We start from the raw sequence: 20,443 nt of genomic DNA, 5'->3' as shown, positions 1-20,443 counted from the left end.
TTGCAACCCTGGATTTTACCTACTTAGACCAATGATTGCTTATTTTCTCCTCAGAATCTTTTTTACTTAATAACACCAACCACATTGTAGTTGTAATTTAACGTGATTTTTTTAATTAAGCGTTCCTGATGCGATCTGAGAATCTACATAGCATCCATCTTGTTAAAAATACACCAGTGTGCTCTTTTTCTCTGAGCCCTTTACATCATTTTAAATTCTTTTTTTCTCATTATGTGAAGCGTTACCTATTTGTTAGTCTAATGATGCTGTATTCAAACTCCATTAATTAGTGTGCCGAGAATGGTGAGGTAGAGAACTAAAAGCAGGCAAAGGCCTAGGTAATAGCTTAGATCGTTTTCATTGTATGGACTGATTTAAGCGAACAACATTTTAATTACTTTTTGATGTAAACGAGCACAAAGAAGGAGAAAAAGAGAGTGAACTATTTAGAAAGGAATGAAGGGGCTGTGTGCTGTTAATCATCGTTGTATCTTTTTATAGCAGATTGTAAATAGGGCTGCACATTGAAGCTGTAAAATTGCAATGAACCTGGTTGTTAGACGAACTGTTGGCTGTTTGACTATGAGCAGGTTCAGAATGCCTGTTTTGCAGTATATACTTTTTTTTGGTTGAAAATCTGTGGCAATGTGATTAATGGAGAAGAGAGTACAATGCTCTTATCGGTAACTGAAAACTTTGGCCAGGTTTTTTTTTTAACATTAATAAAAAAAAAATAGTTTAGTTTGTTTGTTAGTTGTTGTTTTTTTGCGTGTTTTTTTGTCTTGTATCTAATGAGTTTCAGTCCAATAAATATTATGACATTACAATACTATTTACATACAATAACGCTAAGTGGGAAAATCACTAAAGAGGATTTATTTATTAGCAATATCTCAATAAAAAAATCATAGTCCCATATGAGTAACAAATAGCTTCAATAGACATTTTCTTTTCTTTTTTTGGTTCGGTTTAGTTTTTTGTTTTTGTTGTTTGGTTTGTTTGTTTGTTTGGGGGGTGTTATGTGTTGTTTGTTTTGTGTTTTCTTTTCTTTGGTTTGGTTTTTTGTTTTCTTTGGTTTTTGTTTTGTTTTTTGTTTTGTTTTCTTTGGTTTTTGTTTTGTTTTGTTTTGTTTTTTGTTTGTTTGTTTTCTCCGTGTGTGTGTGTGTGTGGGGGGGGGTTGTTCTGTGTTTTGTTTTGTTTCATTTCATACCAAATGAATTTAAGTCCAATAAATATCATGACATCCTATTTGCATGCAATAACGTGTTGATTTACATGATTTGTGTTTATTAACAATGCCTTGTGAATGTGTCAAAAATGTGTCTTTCAAAGATTGTTTTCATATTCGGTTTAGTTTAGTTGTTTTTAAGGAGTGCACTAGTTATGGTCCTGGTTCACATCTTTTCCTATGGAAGACAAATAAAAACAACAACTCCTCCTTGAATGTAAGATGTTTTTCTCTAATGGTGCAGTTTTCTTTAAGTAGACCTAGAATCAAAACCCATCCTAGCACCTTTATAAATACCTAACATAATCATATATCATTGTCAAAATAGCTTCTGTGTAAGGGATAGTAGATGTGAAGACTCTGTAAATGGTGTTTTTCCCAATTCTGTGAAAATCTCTTTCCCAGATGTGTGTGCCTGTCTTTGAGATGTACAACTGAATAGTCTTTAAACTTATGGATCCAAAGTGCAGAACTATTTGAGTTTCCATCCATGCATTGCAGGAAGCAGTAGTATTAAAAACCCTGCAATGAACAGATGAAACCGTATTCCATGGGTCAGTGGTAGCATGAGTGCACACAGTGTGGCAGAGTTACGGGCCCTTAATGGGTCTTTGCTTTATACAACACTCACCTACTATTACCTTGTAAACAACAGCTTGTGTATGTGGTAGCTAAACCATCCTGGTGCTTGATGTTTCGGCTTGCATATATTATATTTTCTCATCTTATTATACATGGCTGAACAGACATTTGTTCATGTCATATGGAACAATCGAATAGATTAGCTATTTTAAGCATAATTTGTCTTTTCTGTATGACAGAAGCAACAGTGCATTAAGAACTGCTGTTTTGTAAGCTACATGTCCGTATAGCCATCCATCTGTATTTTTTATTATTTGGAGGACTTACCACAGAGTATGTCTGTACAGACACAAGGTGTTCTCGTACCTATGCTAATGTACCATCTTGTGCTGAGCTGTATTGAGATTTATCATGCAGGGTTGGAAATAAAACAGAGGATGTGTGGATACTCGTTTTCAGAGAAGCAGGAGGGCATTGTGGGATACATGAGGGTGGAGGATACGCTTTGCCTGCAGTCAGAGCAGATCGAGATGGTGATATGATACCGGCCGACTCCAGCGCGTGGAGATTGCAATGTTTATGCATGCGGCATATATGCTTAAGTGTATATGTATAGCATTTAAAGTAAGGTGTGTGTGTAAAGTGTTCTAGTTGGCGTTCTTTGATAAAAGTGATTTGACGGCGCTTGTGTACCCCAAGAAAAACACGTAATGACTCTGGAACAACCCCCTATTAAACCATTATGAGATTATAATTAGCTTGACGTCTACTGAAACAGTCTATTTGTTATTCATAGGGGACTACAATTTTTTTTTTATTGAGGCATTGTTAATAAATAAATCCTCATTAGTGATTTCCCCACTCAGTGTTATTGCATGTAAATAGGATTTTAATGCCATGATATTTATTGGACTGAAATGTATTCAGCATAAGACGTTTAAAGACTAACCAGACTGCTAGCACATCAAGAACCTTTTTGTCTGTTTTCTTACAGCGTACAGCCGGTACCTGAAAGCTCTTATCTTCAGATTAAAATGGCTAAAACAAACCTTTGGAATGCTTGCAGACTGTTCAGAAATAAATAAATTAAAGTTGTTTTGCTCGTCTTTTCAGTCTGCCAGGAACCCAAAAATTCAATGTTCAGGGTCAGTTCAAACCTTTTCATTAACCCACTGCCATCAGAGGGTCTGTTTGAAAAGAAAAAAAAAAGTTCATCTTATGATTTAAAAGTGCGTGTAGTTTGCTTTTCAAATGGAGGTGTGAAAGCGGGCGTCTTTTAAGGTTTGTTTTGGGAATTAGGAGAATATATGAATAAGTTATAAGAATAAAGGAGAGAGAAATAGGGGAGGTCAGACTACAGAATGCTGTTGGGACTAAACTCAAGGATCTTCAGAATGGAAGTCTGAATGTTGCAGGTTGGATTTCAACCGTGCTGTGAAAGTCTCCGTGGCGGTTTAAAATGTGCAGAGCCCACTTTCTGAGGCAGAAAATCTGTATTTCATGCCCAAAAAGGGCATTAAACCTGCACCGTAAGTGATGCCGCGAAAAGCCTGGGTGCTTGAAATACATGCGACATAACGTTTGCTCATGAATTTTAATATGTTTGGGTTTAGTGGGGGGGACCTTCATTTGCAAGAAAGCACGAAAGAGCATGATAAAGATGGATGGTGAGGGAGGGGGGTTGGATAAAAGTGAAAGGAATCAGGCAGAAAGAGAGAACAGGGGAGTCCCAGAGACAGATGTCACCCTCACCGCAGATTGATGGCTCTTGGCCGGTTTCCACACCAAGCTTTGACCCCGCTGTCCTTTGCAGTAATTTATAGGTGACATTTTTAAAGATTTAAGCGATGTTTTGTGGCCATCACGGCCTCGGACAGAGAACGACCTTCTAATGCAGGGTCGCAGTCAGTCTGGAGCTAAAAATGAGCCCACTCGCACCCATGCAGATCTGACAGCACATGCATTTGTTTTTGTGTTCTTACAGGCCAGCCTGATGAATTGAGTTTGTTGTAAGGATGTGGATTTATTTTAAATGTATGGCATTCAGGCTAATAACTTTCAGCTTCAAACAGAGGAGTGAAAAGAGGAAGTGTAGAGGGACTAGACACCCTGTGCAGCTTTTGGCTGTGTATCCAGTGGCCCCAGCTGGGTCTGGTGTTGGCTGAGGTATATGAGAGGCCCTTATGTCTGCAGCAGTGGCTCGTGATCGGGAGGGGGGGAGCCTCTCTAGCACATCATCACTCATTTGCAATTTAATGGCCCCAGAGATCACCCTTTCCTCACCCCACTAGCACATTCCCAGCATGGCAAAGCTTATTAGCAGAGGTTTTAAATAATAATCTCAAGTGAATCCACTGCCCTACCATTCATCCATCCATCCAAATTTTGTTTGTTCTATCCATCTATTGATATTTGTTCTATCATTCATTCATACATTCATATCTATCTATCTATCTATCTATCTATCTATCTATCTATCTATCTATCTATCTATCTATCTATCTATCTATCTATCTATCTATCTATCTATCTATCTATCTATCTATCTATCTATCTATCTATCTATCTATCTAAATTTAGTTTGTTCTATCCATCTATCTACATATCTGTCTGTCTGTCTGTCTGTCTGTCTGTCTGTCTGTCTGTCTAAAGTTTGATCATCTATCTATCTATCTATCTATCTATCTATCTATCTATCTATCTATCTATCTATCTATCTATCTATCTATCTATCTATCTATCTATCTATCTATCTATCTATCTATCTATCTAAATTTAGTTTGTTCTATCCATCTATCTACATATCTGTCTGTCTGTCTGTCTAAAGTTTGATCATCTATCTATCTATCTATCTATCTATCTATCTATCTATCTATCTATCTATCTATCTCTATCTATCGTTTGTTTGTTCTATGATTCTTTTCTTTTTTTTTATAATTTTTTCAATTTGTTCATTCATTCATTCATTTCTTTGTTTATTTGTGCAAATCTACTTGCATAAATATTTGATACTTCATCTTCAAGAAATAAAAACAGTGTATGTTTTGCTGTGCTTTTTTTCTAAGAAAATGTCTTTCATTAGTTTCAATTCATGACTCAGTTTTCCCTGGAGACCACCAGTCGATGCAGACATATTTAGACCTGTCTGGAGGTTCTCTACGGAACATTATGGCTTTGCAATAATGTCCCTGGCTTTGATGACACTGATAACTGACTGGCTTTTAGTAGGCAAATGATCTAGTCTATGCAAACTACTCTCTCATTCAATTCCCATGTCATCCCCACGTGTAGTTGCATGCGTCTACACTACCTCGGATGCCCTGCTCGAGGGCATAAAATTCACCAAAAAAGACTTGAAATTGAAGCTCTGCAGTCCTACTTATTCAAGGAGAGAAAGATAGCGTAGGGTTGCTCTGCCAAACGGATAAATATTACGAGTTTTGAGGATTGTAGAAACGCTTTCCGCCGTGGGCCTCCTCACCCTGAGCAGCTTAGCTGTCCTCTTTTTAAAAGAGGGAGGAACATGGGTATCAGCATGAAGCAGCCGCGAGGGCCTTCGCAGCATGCATCTGTGTGCATGTGCAGGATTTTAGGAGAGCAGCCATAATGCCCTGTTTCCTGTAGAGAGGCAGCTTGACTTCCTGTCTGGGCCGCACTCGCACTGGAAACGATATCGAGCGTGCGTTTGATAAAGCATTGTCTGTTTACAAATCCTATTATGAACGTTTGCTGTGTCCTTGGAGTTGATTGCCAGTCCATGTTAGCTTTAGTAAACGTCTTAATTGCGTTAAATGGGTAGAAAAGCTGGCAGATTAGAAGCCATTAATGAGCGTTGTGTGAGCGAGCGTATTCCCGAGATGGCACTTTTGTCGGGTTGGCAAGCGAGGAGGGAGAGAGTATGCCAGCGTCACCTTGAAACTCGAAAACACTGGAGAAACAGGTCATTGTGTCTCTGCTGAAAAGAGGTACACATCGCTCTCGCTCGCTTTCTCACTCGCTCTCTGCACCCTTTGCAATCTCTTTGGATTCTCTCCCTCCCTCTCGCTCTCCCTTTCCATCTGAACAGTAGATAAGCTCACTGAGGGAGAGTTTAAAGGACTCTCCATTTGTGTATAAATAGCTTAGGATGAATTATTGAGGGACCCAGGGTTACTAATAATCCCCCTGGACCCATCCGACAATGACATAGAAGATGGAGGGAAAACAATTACACTGGGTTTCTCCTGAGGAGGACCGGGTGGAAGGATGGAGGAGGAGAGGGGGGCGCAGACGGAGACGCCGCAGAAGCCCCTCACCGGCTTCCCGTCTTGGCTAATAAAGCCAATTAAGTCGGTAGAATCAATGGGCATGCGAGCGGTCCCGGAAAGAGGAAGCATAATGATTCATGTCCTCCGCCCGGAACGTCCCGTCCCTTTTGTCCACGCGGCCAGGAGGACAGCGGGACACTGACGGGATGAGACAAGAGGACCGCGGGGGAATATTAAGGAGCTGTTTGTGTCTGCTGGTGTCAATGCAAGGACAGCACCGAGAGGGTGAGAGGTGCAGACGGACAGGGCGGTCACCCTGCCACGCACCCGCCCGCTTTCGGCAGGCCGGTTTCTGCGCTCTGGTCTGTCTGTGCTTCAGCTCTAGCATCTTGGTACTTCTCAAAAGCCGGACCTCTGTGAATGCGTATGGAGAAGGTTGTCTGTAATGCTTTAAGAAAGGTATCCATTCATTTATGCTTTATATTTAGGAGTCAACTTTAGGCACTTTAATGTCTCAGGGGTTGATTTGTATGAACTATATTGAGATAACTGTACAATGTTTTATCATGCATTCATCATGTACTTTTTCCTATTTTCAAATGTTCTTTCTGTATAGATTTTATCATTTGTCATCAATTTTGTGGATTTAGGATGCCTTACATGTTAGCTATGAAATTAGACTAAATAAGAGAGTCATTATCCAAAAAAGGTTCAAATGTAATTTCCATCACAGAATGCTGTCGGATACATGCACTGTTAGACATTGGAATAATTATATATTAATAATGAGTGTATATATAAAAGTTATTTTTCACAAAGACAAAAGTGACAATCTTTGAAACACCTGTTTAAATAAATGTTTTATATATATATGACTAATGACTTTTGTCATTAATATATATATGAGTTTTGGCATAAAAGAAAAATCGATAATTTCCAGAGTCACATATGTTGAAATCTAGGTGTAATGATAGTACTGAAAATATAACAATTAAAAAGTCCCCCTAACATTTTCAGTCTCTGTGATGGCAAAGCTGAATTTTCAGCATCATTACTCCAGTCTCAGTGTCACATGATCCTTCAGAAATCATTCTAATATGCAGATTCGCTGCTCATTTCTGATTATTATTAATGTTGAAAACAGTTGTTCTACTTTTCAATAATGATACTTTTTTTCAGGATTCTTTGATTAAAAGGGATGTTCAAAATAACAGCATTTTTATATTTGTAAAAACAAATATTTTGTAACATAGGGTTAATTTTGATCAATTTAATGCGTTCTTTCTGAATACATATATTCATTTATTCAAAAAACTTTTGAAGGGCAGTGTGTGTCAGTTATTTTCAGGATTTGTAAATTTGTAACTTTACTTTCTTAATAAAAGACTTGCAAGAACCTCAAGTGGCCGGTCTCGTGTCTTGAATTTGCAAACTCTTCAAGCACAATTGTACATTCCACTTTGTTATCAGAGTTATGCCGTTGAAATATTCAGTACTTCATCCGGATGGAACACAAATCTGACCAAAAAGCCAAAAGGTTGTCTGCACAATAATTTAAATTAGGTTAAACTTTCAGAATAAACTCAAAAGTTTGGCTTGTTACGCTAGAGATGATTTATAAAGCAGATTGCAGCTCTGAATGATTGTATTAGTGACTTTCAGTCGTAGGATCGCCCGTCTCTCCGACCCTGCCAGTGGGAAGGACGTTGATTTGTAAACCGCTGTGAGATGCCACATTACTGGTTTGATTAGTCCTGTGGCTTGGCAGCACACTTATGTAAACCTTGACTTTAACGCCTTCCTGCATGACATCTCGCTAACAAGCTCTCTGTATTAAACACACACTCCCTCATATCTTCTAACAATACTATATTTGGTAAGCCAACGATATTTTCTACCCTCTTTTGTGCAACCTTCAGTTCTTGTATTTCCGAGGCTGGCAGACGGGCTTATCCTTGATACCTTGGTGAAGCCCCACAGAGGCAGGATGTAATTGACTGTCCACTTCTGAACACCACACGGCTGAATTTTCTATTATCTGTCCAAAAGGTGATGTAAATTCAATTCAAAAAGGCTCGGTCGAATTAAGCAGCGTGTGCGAAAAGCCGGGAGTGAGAAATAGAAATACCTGCCCTATAGTGTTACGCTGTATGTGTCGGATGTGTGAAGATGTATTCATGAGCGCAAATGGAAAATTTGAATAGTAAAGTGCATTTTAGGTCGTATTGGGGTGCCCTGTCAAATCTGTAGGTTTGTGTTTCTAGTCCCTTTGTATTGTTCTTTAATGCATCTGTGTGGTTGTGTGAGTAAACGAGTAAAGTAGACTGAGAGCCTGAGGAAGTGTGAGGAAGTGTGGAGCTGTCTCGGGGTCCTTTGGGAGAATGGAGTGGGGGGGACGGTGTCCTAATGATGCGTTTTCTACACCATTGATTCAGCTGCTCTGCTCCACAGTAAATCCTTCACATGCAACACATTAGAGCCCAGGCTTTTTCCTCCGCCAATCGATTCGCAGAACTTACAGCCGTTCCTCTTTTCTCCTGTCCTCCGTCCTGCGCTCGTCGTCTCTGTGCTCCGCATCCTTCCTTCCTTTTTTTTCATATTCTAAAGAAAATAAAAGTGAAAAGATCTTTCTTTCTGTCTGTCTTCCTTCCAACGCTCTTTCTTGCCTTCCGTCTGTCTGCTTTTGTTTTTCATTCTTTCGTCCGTCCCTTCGTTCATTCTCTTTCTTTCTTTCATTCTATCTCTTTCTTTGTTTCTTTTCTTCTGTCTGATTTCTGTCTCTGTCTGTCTTTAGTTCTTTCTGTTTTTATATCTTTCTGTCGGTCTTTCTTTCTTTCTGTCTGCTTCCTGTCTGTCTGTCTTTCTTTCTGTTTTTCTATCTTCTTTATTTCTTTCGTTCCTTTATTCTTTATTTTTTCTGTCATCTGTCTGCTTTCTTTCTTTCCTTTTGTTCATTCTTTGTTTATTTTGTTCTTTCTTTCTTTCCTTTATTCTGTCTGCATTCTTTTTTTCTCTGCTATTCTGTCTGTGCCTCTCTTCAATATTTCTTTCCTTCTGTCTGCTTTATTTGTCTGTCTGTCTGCTTTCTTTCTTTCTTTCCTTCATTCTTTTTCCTTTTTTTCTGTCATCGTTCTGCTTTCTTTCTTTCTTTCTTTTTTTCTGTGTGTTTGTCTGCTTTTTTCATTCTTTGTTCATTTTGTTCTTTCTTTCTTCCCTTCTGTCTGCTTTATTTGTTTTATTTATTTGACCTGTTTCTGTTCTTCATTTTGTTATTTTACTCTTCCCTACTTCCAGTGAATGGATTCAATGACAATCCTCCCCCCCCCTTTCCATTTCTTTTTCCCATACTTGTTTCTTCCTGTTTTCTTTTCCTTTCCTTTTTGCATTTTTCATTTTTCTGTCTTTCCTTTAGTTACTTTGCCTTTTTTAATGTTCCTCTACCTTTCCCCTTTCCTCTCATTTTCATTAGTTTAAAATTTTTTTACCCTCACCTTTCCTTCTCTTAAGTTTACTTTCTCTGGTGTTCAAATGTGTAGTTTTTGTTTTGTTTGTTTTTTTGAAAAAAAATCTTGGTTAACTACTCGTTTATTAGCATGCATATTACTAGGATAATGGCTGCACTGTAAAAAATTTATTGTCAAATTAACAGTAACTTACTGGCAACAATTATCCAGTAGTTGCTGTATTTTATTCAACAGTAAAATTACTGTAATACTAACTACAGTAGTATTAAGCATACCGTAAAATTAAAAACATTATTTTACTGTATTTTTACCATGTTGAAGTACAGTATTACACCGTTGATTTTTATTAATACTGTATAGTAGTATACAGTTATGAAATGTTATTTTTTTATTTTATAGTGCTGATTGTAACCGGTAGAATATGTAGAAAATCCGTAGAAAATTATTTTAACTTTTAAAGGCAAATAGAAAAATAACAATTGAAGCTTTAACTGCACAAGGTTTATTGTGTATTTTAAACATACTTTTAATACATTAGTAATAATGATGTAATGTAATACAACAATTAAAAACAATATTTATGAAAAATGTATAATTTAACCAGTGAACAATTGGTTACATTTCATCAAGTAAAAATGATCCTCAACAGGTAAAAAAAGAGAAAAAGACAGGTTAAGATGAAGGCCAGGTGAGGGAAAAAGTGGGAGCAACAGCACTTCTGATAATCCTGCAACAAAAGAAAAGCACAAATCAATCAGTGGCAAGACATACAACTAATAATCAAAAAACCTTTTTAGGGGAAATAGTTTTTCCAATGGTATCCAACTTATTTTTCTCAGAAGAGTGTGCACTCCCATTTGTAAATTAAATGTGCCTGGCTTCTGGTGTCATTCTTAGCCTATTATTTTGATGTATTGAATTTGTCATAATTGTAAACACTAGAATGTAGCAAATAATTTAAAAATAAAAATAATAAAAAGGAAAATAATCAGTTTAAAATGTGCACCAGTATTGGACCAAGGTAAGTAGTTAGATAAATAGATTATATTTACATTAATTTTGCATCAATCGTCAAGATGGATAGTCTTCTTAAACAGCTCACTGTGGACAAAGAGAAGAGACAAGATGGTTAAAATACAGTCAAAAACACAGCCTTCTAACAAAAAAAAAAAAATCCAAATTCTAACTCTAAGCTCCAAATAAAAGGTAAATGTGTAAATATCACACTAAAACTGCAGTTAGCATCAAATATGCACAAGGTCCTGGCAGATAGACAGTCCAGATAGACTGAGGTAACCTTAACGTTAAATGAGCGCGCAACTGCACAAGGTCCTGGCAGATAGACAGTCCAGATAGACTGAGGTAACCTTAACGTTAAATGAGCGCGCAACTGCACAAGGTCCTGGCAGATAGACAGTCCAGATAGACTGAGGTAACCTTAACGTTAAATGAGCGCGGAACTGCACAAGGTCCTGGCAGATAGACAGTCCAGATAGACTGAGGTAACCTTAACGTTAAATGAGCGCGCAACTGCACAAGGTCCTGGCAGATCGCCAGTTCAGGTCATCAAAGACGTACAGAATAAAGTTGTGATTTACACGCTAATAAGCGCGAATAAATCGATAAGAGCAATCGAAATTTTATTTTTATAACAATAATCCGAGTCCAAACCTGTGGTATCAGATTTCAGGATTGATCGTTTCAATTCCAAACCCTAATGACCGCGCAGGCACTGGTAAATGGCAAAATGATTCATGTTAAATTATTCTGACCTTATAAGAGTATGCAATAAATCACATTTAACCTTACTAATCATGTAACGTTAGGCTATAAGCTTTCAACATGAAGGAAATCCGCTCTTGCCTTACATACGTTAATATACAACATGCCGCGGGCAGTTCTTATTTAAACTAACGGTAACCTGTTACTGATCATTTGTTTGCATTAAAAAATATATAAAGATTCATCACTAACCAGATATTTATGGCGAACACTTTGCTGACAGAGACAACAACCCGATGCGGCCTGCGCTCAAAAGTGCACAGGGAACTGAAGAGAGTTCTTCATAAAATGGCAGCTTGATGTTATTTTTCGCGGTCATTTCGTACTACTGTATTTAAATTAACAGTATCATGTCCCGAACTACATTGTACACATTGTAGTAAAATGTTGAGAAATAAATTCAATATCTAAATCGTGGTCAGCTATTCTAAATCATTTTAAATTATTAGAATCAATATGCATACAAATATGTAATGTTACTTACCAGACGAAGTTCCAGGTCGACAGAAAAGACTGATGATGCACTGTCACGACAGAAAAACGTTCAAATGGCCTCTTGTGCACCAGCACCCCCCACTGACATAAATGAAGACTGTTAATAGTCATCCAGTCCTGAAAATGTTTTATTTGTAGGCGATTTTACCTGCAGAATTGTGTGTGGTATTTTTCGCGGTCAATTTGCACTGCTGTATTTAGATTTACAGTAGCTGATAATTTCCCAGAATGCACTGGAAATCTACAGTAAAATACTGTGAACTGTGTACACAGTATATAACTGTTGAAAATACAAAATAATACTGTGAAAGCAACAAAATCTACAGTAACATAATGTAAATGTGTTATACAGCAAGACACTGTTGAGAAAACAGTATAATACTGTGAAAACAACAGAAATCATTTACAGTGTGTGTATTAGCACTTATAAAACACATATTACTTCTTTATTCTCCATGACCTTATTCTACATCTTAATCTTAATCAATACCTAAACCTAACAACTACTTTACTGATAATAAACAGTACAAAAGTCATATAGTGAATATGTGTCCTCACCCAAGCTGAATTTTCAGCATTACACTGGTCTTCAGTGTCACATGGTCCTTCAGAAATCATTCTAATATGGTTTGATGCTTAAGAATGTGCTGCTTAATATCTTTGTGGAAAGATAGATAGAGATTTTTGTTCAGGATTCTGTGAAGAAATTTCGAAAGAACAGCATTTTGTAGCAATATAAATAATATAAAAAACAAAAGAAAGAAATTACAAAAATAACCATGTAAAATCCACCTTTGCCATTTTGATCAGTTTAATGTGTATTTAAAGTGAACCCCAAGATTTTCAAAGGTAGTACATGTCATGTCATTAGAGAGCTCAGCTAATGAACTATGAACTAATGAGTTATGCCATTTCAAGGTTCTTTTTTTACCCCGGCAAGGGATGCAGCAGGCCCAAACCCAGGTTTAGTATTAAAGCCTATTAGAAATGCATCCACGACCTCCTCAAATATTCCCTCACACTACCACTTCATTCCACTGGAATAATATCACTCAAGGAGAGGACTCATTAGTCCCAGAAACAGCTCCTGAATATTTAAGGCCTATTTTATTGAATCAAAAAAGAAAAGCTTGACATGGTTTCGGCACAGTAATTGAAGATCTCTCTCTCTCTCTCTCTCTCTCTCTCTCTCTCTCTCTCTCTCTCTCTCTCTCTCTCTCTCTCTCTCTCTCTCTCTCTCTCTCTCTCTCTCTCTCTCTCTCTCTCTCTCTCTCTCTCTCACGATTACTCTCTGAGCTCGTATTGCTGTCTTCAAAGTGCGTTTTTATTTAATCAGGGGTTTACAGCTTCCAATTAAATATTTTAAAAAGACATGTTGTTTGGAGGTGCAGGGGGGCAGGGCAGAGCGGCGCAAAGGTGTCCTGGAGTATTTCAGGAGACCTTGAATTCTCAGACCTTGGAGGACAGTTTATTCAAATTACCCAAGGTCTGCGGGAATACTCGTGTTAAAGGGAGGAGGGGGAACTTTGGGAATTTGGTACCTTTGCTCAATCTCTACCACCATGAAAGCAGATACACACTTGACAGGCACTGCCGCTGAAATGACGTGAATAAACATGACAGTGCTTGGAAACACTTTTTGGAACAATAAATGTTTGATCAGCACATATTGATTTGAGCGCACACAAACCGCAGCTGGAAATGTCTCGGGTTAACTGGGGTGTTTGTGCCAGTTTGTTAGTTGGTTGTTTTTGGTGCACCAGTGGTTATTGCCAAAACTGCCTTGGGTTATTGCCCTCACAGAAACTTTTCAAGATAAATGCTCTTTTGGCCAGTTGATCAATTGGATTATTTGCAGTGGCAGGTATAAATAATGACAGTAATAAGCAAAAACAAGTGAAGGAGCAGCTGTAATTTATTATTCATATCATGAATCCCAATTGTTATAAATGACGCCTGCATTATTCCATTGCTCTCTCCTTTACTCTCGAAACCCATTGTGAAAATTAAAACCTGAAATCTTCTAGTGAAATACTGATTGAACACTTTTTTTCAATAGTAAAAAGCGTTCCCCTATGATTCGAGATCAAATATATACAGTATATATAAGTGTGCACACAAAGCCGTTCTCAGTACTTTTTCACTGCTTATTCTTAAAGAGTCAGACACAAAATAATGTCATTATTCCACTCTTCACTGTCAGAAAAAAAGGTATATTTCACTGGGGCGGTGCCATAAGGAACAAAATCGAAAAGGTACTAATATGTACCTTTAAGGTTCTACTATGTACCGTTAAGGTACTAATTCACACTCTTAAAGTACTGATATGTATCTTTTAAGGTACTAATATGTACCAATTGGGGGTGAGTAAGGTACAAAGATGTACCTTTTCACTTTTGTACCTTAGGGTACCGCCCCAGTGACAGCAATTTACCTTTTTTTTCTGAGTGTTGGGGAGTATTCATGTAAGGTATGTCTTAAGTGTATGTTAACAGTTTAGAAAGAAAACGCATATGTAACAGCATACTGGATCTGTGCATACAGCAGCCACTTTAAATATCTATATGGCAGTTTTTTTGCCAGTGAAAATGCTGAGTGGCTTGTAACTTTGGTAACCATTAGCCACAGTGGCTGGTGAGCAAAAACGTTCTTGTCAAGCCCTATATATACACACTGTACTGTACATGTACTGTGCTTAAACTGAAATGTCTACAAAAACATTGATTTTTCCAATTACAGACCAAGAGTTTGGAGTGATTTTTTATTTTTTTTCTTCAAGTGTTTGTAATTGACGTTTATCAAGCGAAATCCAATTCCTCCTTCTAATTTTTTGTTTCACTTCTCTTTGAAAGCGAATTTCTTGTTTATTATTACATGGAAAGATTCGCAAACATATAATTCTGAAGTTATTACAGTGATTACAAGGTGAACACAGGTATTGACATACCTATTCCCTTTTTTCCCTCTATAATTCTGCCCAAACCACTTAACGAACAGGCTATATTCAGATTTTTAATTTTTAATTTCAGCCTTTGGTGTGCTATTGATTTGTGTAATTTATTCAAAAATATTTGTACACTACTGATCAAAGGGTAATAGCTTATGCTTACCAATGCTGCATTTATTTGATCAAAAATACATTTAAAAATAGCAGTTTCTGACGTTTTTCAGGATTCTTTGATAAATATAGAAACATTTATTAGAAGTGTTTTACAATGTAAATGTTTGCCACTTTTGATCAATTTAATGCATCCTTGCTGAATAAATCTTACTCACCCCAAATATTTGAATACTTAACACATTTTAAACTTTGTTTTAAATTATTTTATTACCGTTGCAATCGATTTAACCTTACATATTGCGCCCTTTCTTTCTCGAATCTTTAAACTGAAAGAACAGTGTTTCATGTGTTTGTTCTCATGCAGTGAGACTGAAAACAAGATGTACTAACAGTCATGACAATTGTACGGTGGTTCTGATGCGACATGTTTTACAACTACGCACCATTTGGGGACTGAAACCTAAGCTTGTTTAAGCTATAGTACTATTCTTTTGCAGCCTTGCAAGCACTAGTATTTCCTAGTCTAGCAATTGCTCATCACAAAGTCTGACCAAGGCTCTGTGAATAGAGTCAGGGCCGGTGATCACCATGGTGACAGATGCAGTGCTGAAATACAGAAGATATGTGTCAACAATAATGTGCAACTGGTAAAGGGCTTCTTAGGATGGTGTTTTCATTATAGTGGATAGGTCATAAACAAACCTTAAAGGTGCACACTTAAATCAAGGATATGATCTATGGAAGTGATAACTCTAGAGTTTGTTGTTAAAATTGTGGAGACAGAAAGTTGTATTTGGCATTTGTAAGCCCAAGAATGGGAGTCAGACCTCCCAGCAAATCATCCATTGATGCCAGCACACAAAAATATCAGTTTGTCTTGATAATGATCAGCTACATTCATGTATCATTTTTCGATGTCACAAGAATTTTTCTTTTCTTTTTTTACTTGCATAAATTGTTGTAGCTCATTCTTCTTGTATTTCAGGATATGGCTAAATGTATTTCTAATCCAGATTAGATTTCACTAGTTGATTGTGAATGTTATAGGGTAGAAACATATTTATTCTGAGCGGAAAAAAAAGAAAGAATTGCTTTTCTGAAAGCATCCAGTGTGGTGAAGTCAAGACAATTTGATTTGTATGATTTGTATCATAAGAATTTAAGATAAATTACATTTTTTTTAGGCTGTGGTTGTGACGAGGAATCTTTGACCTTACATTTTTTGGTCCCTGTGAGAAAAACGGCTTATAAATCATACTAATTTATGTTAAAAATCCAAAAATTCAGGTTTTCTGTGATAGGTAGGGGATAGAATATACAGTTTGTACAGTATAAAAATCATTGTCATTGAAAGTGGAAACCCAACATTTGTGCATTCGTGTGTGTGTGTGTGGTCCTGGTAAGGCTTTGTTATGTGGACAAAATGGGGACTTTTTTTTGGAAAAAAGAAAGAAAGATATAAATCATAATATATGTTTTAATGTAAAAATGCAGACAGTTTTGTGGGTTGGGTAGGGTTAGAGTAAGGGGATAGAAAGAATAAACAGTTTGTAAATTATAAAAATCATTATGTCTATGGAATGTCCACATAAAACTGTGGGTGTGGGGGGGGGGGGCATGTTTTTGTGACATATTAGGACACAAATGTGTATAATGACATGGGTATGGCAAAGGTATTACAAGGAAAGGGTGAAATATGAGGACATTGGCCATGTCCCCACTTTTCAAAAGGTTTATAAATCATACAGGATAAAAAAATGTAGAAAGTAAAAATGCAGAATGTTTCCTGTGATGGGCATAGGGGTAGGGGCAGTGTAAGGGGATAGAAAATATGGTTTGTACAGTATAAAAACTATTATGCTTATGGAATGTCCCCATATGTCACAAAAACGTGTCTGTTTGTGTGTGTATGTGTGTGTGTGTGTGTGTGTCCCTTAAGGGTGTCTGCAGAAGGGGAGATAAGACACTAGTGTAGGACACTAGTGGATAGTGTTCACAGAATCCTAGCGATCTTATCTTTTCTCTACTTCTCTCTCCCCTTCTTTCCTTCATCTTTTCTTCTCCATTGTGCTGCAATTTTCACAGCATGCATGTTTCACATCTCTAGCGTTAGACTGTGAGGATGTGAAGTGTCCACCCAATGATGCTTGTGTGTTTTATCAAAGTCAAGAATTTAGTAAGAAATGCCGAGTAAACATGTTGGTACAAATTCATCTCTTGGTATGAAACCTTCTAGTTCAATTATATACACTACAGTTTTGGATCCATACGATTCTTTTGAACTTTTAATATTCATCAAAGAATCTTAAAAATGCATCACGGTTTCCACAAAAATATTATGCAGCACAACTTTTTTTTTATTATTGTAAGAACATTCCATTTGATTTTGTAAGATAAAAATATTGGTCCAGTGTTTGGTTGCCAATTAAATGTCTAATGTAAAATCTGGATTTTGATGCAAAACCAGGATTTTGAACCACTTTTTAAAGTTTCCCTCAATCATTTTTTACTTGTTTTTCTTATTTTTCCAGAGTGCTTGGAGACGTGCCCTGGTGTTCAAATGAAACCTACGCCTCTGACGAACCTCAGAGACTCCATTCGCTCCTCTGTTATTTTCTCAAACCTCCAGCTTTTGTTCCGAAACCCCTCCATTACCATCCAACCGTTGCGTTTTATCTTCACTGCTCCCTTTGTACTGTATTTTCTTTCTCTCTTGCATTTTCTCTCTGTTGTCCTTAAAGTGCTTTCTTGACCAGACGATATTGCTTTTAGAGGACAAACAAATAGAGGCTCTCCATTATCTTTCCGCTCATCCCGTATATTTGTGCGAGTTCTCCTGTGTGCGCGCGCGCGCTCTGGCGCTTGTCAAGTGGGACAGGGAAGCATGCGCGAGTGTCCCATGAGAGCTCTAGCCCGTTCTATAACATGACAGGCCCTCAGAGGAGCAAGCCAAGCTGTCACACTGAGCTCTCCCCAACGCTAATGAGTCAGAGTTAATTAAAAAACCCAGGAAGGACCGCGGGAGACACACACGTCGACGCACACACATATACGCACGTGTACATGCGCTCACCCAACCTGGCCGGGGTTAAACACACAGAGTGGACAGCGGGGAAGAATATTGCTGATTCATGCTCTAGCCTCAGGGGAACGCGTGTGTAGACGTCAACGCGTCTCCCTTGTGTGTGTTTAGCGTCCCTGCGGGACCGGGACTTTTATGGGGAGGCAGGGAGAAACCTATACACTGCTGCTGCTCTCAGTCTTTTTACTTAGTTCCCTTTGCTTCTTTCAGAGATCCCGCTTTTCTTTTAGTATCCACCAAAATAACGGATTTTTTCACCGGGTTGTTCTAGGAACTAGCCATTAAGGTGGTTCCCTGAAAACTAAAGGTTCCCTAGGCAATGACGGAGCCAGGATTTTTTTATTGGGGCCAGCAACCCCTCTGGGGTGGCACAGAAATCTTTATTTCAACATAAAAAGAAGTTTGACTATAACATACTGGACTGTTTTAGTGCCTACAACACTAATGAATACAGCTAATTTGTACTTAATTGTAATTGAGATGGTAGTGAATTAGATCATGGAATACTGAGTGACATTTTTGTGTTATTCCTCACCTCCAGGCAAGGGGCTTACATTATAGCTACAGTTAAACTTGCTTAGTCAGCTCGTTTCTGGTTCTCAAAAACCCAATAATAACTTGTTCTCCATTGTTGCATCTTTGATGGATGAGATGTGCAGATGACTACATAGCCTAAAGTATTCAATCTTCATTGAATTTTACATAATGCAATTCTGATTTTTACTGACATATAGACTGATAACATATCATCTGACCGCAGATACTGAATCAGGACAACGCGCTTCTTTCAGCATCTGACACAATGTCACCAGTTTTCACCATAGAATGCAAAAAAAATATGGACGTAGTTTCCGTGACGTCACCCATAGGAGTGAAGAGCCGTTCTGAAGCGTAAAGTAGAGACGAGCTGGCCATTGCCATCTTGGCAGCGCGTCACTCGCGGATAATGGAAAATGGGCAAAGAGGCGGGTCGCGGGCGGAGCTGAGGTGACACGATGACTAACAGACAGCCGATAAATGGCTATCCACCTGTCTGTCACTCAAAATGTAAAATGAATGAAGTTATAAAAAAATTCACCCCCCTCACATTTGTCATGAAGGGCAAAATTAGCCATACAGATCAAAACCACAATTTGTACCAGGCTGTAAACATGTTTTATTCTGCTATAAAGTTGGGAATTTTATCATGGGGCTCAATGAGATTCTGCTCCCTTCTGGAGCCTGTCCCTAGTGGCCTGACGATGAATTACAGTTTAAGTTACTTCTGTATTGGCTAGGGGTGTCCATGGTTAACCGATTGACCGATTAACCGTTAAAAATTGCGTAACCGAGTGAAATATTTTGCTCTGTTAAGTGGCGTCAAGTACGTGCCTTGAATTTAGTTGTAATATATGTTTGCACCCCTATAGACCGCCAGAGCGCTCCCAGACATTTGTAGTATCCATAGGGTTAGGCTAGTATCCACAAGAAGAAGTCATGACCAGCTTTCTAAGCGGGCAAAGAAAGCGTGGGAGCACTTTAAAAATGAGAGTGACGGGGCGAAATGCAAGTATTGCAATGCAGTGCTTACCGCATTTTTAAGGCTATAAGTTGCTCCAGAATATGAGTCGCATCAGTCAAAATATGCGTCATGAAGAGGAAAATAACATACGTCACACTGGACTAAAAGTCGCATTAGGGCAGAAGCAGAGCGGGAGCCGCGCGCGCTGTGCATAACGGATCAGAAGAAAGAAAGTTTGAAGTGAGAAACATGTGAATGACTAGAGAAAAGCAGACGTTACTTTAACTGTAATGAAGAAAACAAAAAAGCTGATCGCGGACTGAAAGCAAGATGGCCAGAGCTGAAGGGACGAGTCCACAGATGCTTGAACTCTCTGCCGGGAGAGGCTCATCAGCCGCGCGAGTCAAACGCTGAGTCTGTGTGAATCATTCTCGGCTGCATATTTTACTAACGTTGCATGCTCTAATCGTGCAGGCGCCCTCGCGGCCACTCGCATTGCTGGTGAACTGGAGCACATCTCATCCTAATTTAACGAAACTCAGCGTACGCCTCGCAGACATGAAATAGATCTTAAGAAACTTGAAATGTCTTTTAACAATTTAAAACGAAAAGAAATAGGCTACTCTCTGATTGTGTAATCCATGATGTGCATTTCTCTATATAGGCGCGTTCACTACGGAGATGGTGGTCGTCAAATTAATAAGCTAAAAATAACCCTGACGCACACTATGGTTAACCGAGTATTAACCGCTAAGGGCCTCGGTTAACGGTTAATGAAAAACTTGAAAACGTGCAGCCCTAGTATTGGCTTCAACATAAACCGGGCGAGGTTGCCGCTTGGCTTTCACACACGTCTCTCAAAATAAAAAGGTGCAGTTTGAGTGCGCGTATGAAAAGTCTCCCATTTTTGTTGTGGTCTTAAAGAGATGGTTCTGTGTTTAAATAAACAATTTTTTATTTATTGTGTTTAAAAAAAAAAATAGACAGCAATTGTGAGCAGG

General features: G+C 38.1%; 1 protein-coding gene and 1 long non-coding RNA gene across 10 annotated transcripts in view; one reads left to right on the top strand and one right to left on the bottom strand.

Annotated features, from left to right (window-relative positions):
* celf4 (CUGBP, Elav-like family member 4) overlaps positions 1 to 20,443 on the top strand; it is a 108,792-nt gene that overhangs the window by 10,547 nt on the left and 77,802 nt on the right. The gene's annotated exons all lie outside the window — the stretch shown is intronic.
* Positions 10,063 to 11,554, bottom strand: LOC137046800 (uncharacterized). Its single transcript, XR_010899078.1, has 3 exons — positions 11,496 to 11,554; positions 10,574 to 10,622; positions 10,063 to 10,248 (listed from the first exon to the last, which is right to left on the bottom strand). It is a non-coding gene; the product is annotated as an uncharacterized lncRNA (long non-coding RNA).

The sequence above is a fragment of the Pseudorasbora parva genome, chromosome 18 (genome assembly GCF_024679245.1).
Source record: "Pseudorasbora parva isolate DD20220531a chromosome 18, ASM2467924v1, whole genome shotgun sequence".
In the NCBI taxonomy this organism is placed as follows: Eukaryota; Metazoa; Chordata; class Actinopteri; order Cypriniformes; family Gobionidae; genus Pseudorasbora; species Pseudorasbora parva.
The sequence above is the reverse complement of the archived record's forward strand: the minus strand, read 5'-3'. Positions and strand labels throughout refer to the sequence as shown.